At 36.7% G+C, this 1,023-nt stretch overlaps 1 pseudogene; it reads right to left on the bottom strand.

Annotated features, from left to right (window-relative positions):
* Nucleotides 1-275: 275 nt before the first annotated feature.
* Nucleotides 276-756, bottom strand: LOC109389802 (60S ribosomal protein L27 pseudogene; annotated as a pseudogene).
* Between the last annotated feature and the right edge of the window lie 267 nt (nucleotides 757-1,023).

The raw sequence follows: 1,023 nt of genomic DNA, 5'->3' as shown, positions 1-1,023 counted from the left end.
TTAGAGAGGAAAGAATATTAAGTTTTGCTTGGGAAAATTGGGAACGGTGTTAGAAAGAAAGTAATACTTAAATAACATTTCATTTCTGAATATAAAAATGATGTATGACTATTGTACAATACCTTGAAAATGTAGAAAACTATAAAAAGTAAATGTACATTTAATTAATTTTCTTTTTACACTGACGGAATCATAGGGTACCTATTATTTGGTAAAGTGTTTTTTTTCTTTTAATAACATGAGAATTGCCTCCATAGTTAAATATTCTTCAAACATAATTTTTTTTTTGACTTTTAATGACTGAAGCAAAAAAGATCTAAAACCGCAGCTTCTGGAAGAACCATTTGTTCTTGCCAGTCTTGTACCTCTCTTCGAACTTGACCGTGGCCTCCCGTCGGGCCTTGCGTTTCAAAGCAGGTTCTCTGAAGACATCTTTGTTGACAACAGTTTTGTCCAAGGGGACATCCACAGAGTACCTTGTGGGCATGAGATGATTGTAGTTATAAACTTTCACAAAGGATTTGATCTTTGACCTCTTAGCAATTTTCTTCTTGCCCATGGCAGCTGTCACTTTTCGGGGATAGCGGTCAATTCCAGCCACCAGAGCATGGCTGTAGGGGCGGTCTGAGGTGCCATCAACAATGTTCTTCACGATGACGGCTTTGCGTCCGAAGTAGCGTCCGGCCAGGACCAGCACCACCTTTCCAGTTTTCATAAACTTGCCCATTTCGACAGCAGCCACTGGGGCCTAAGCTGAAAAGCTCAAACATAATTTTTAATGAATGTTTAATGTTATATCCTGTTGATAAATAATTTATTCTAAAATCCCTTGTTAACCAAACCCCTTTCACAATATTATAAAATAGTGAAAGGTAAAAATTCTTGAAGAAAAATCTTTGTGTAATTCTCACTATGGAGGAAGTAAAACAGTCAGTTTAGCTCAAGTTATGTTTAAGTGACAACCTCAAAATTCAGTGGTTTACACAAAACAAGGTTGTGAGAGGTTTTGTTTCCTTATGTACA

The sequence above is a fragment of the Hipposideros armiger genome, unplaced genomic scaffold, assembly GCF_001890085.2.
Source record: "Hipposideros armiger isolate ML-2016 unplaced genomic scaffold, ASM189008v1 scaffold_243, whole genome shotgun sequence".
NCBI classification, from domain to species: Eukaryota; Metazoa; Chordata; class Mammalia; order Chiroptera; family Hipposideridae; genus Hipposideros; species Hipposideros armiger.
The sequence above is the reverse complement of the archived record's forward strand: the minus strand, read 5'-3'. Positions and strand labels throughout refer to the sequence as shown.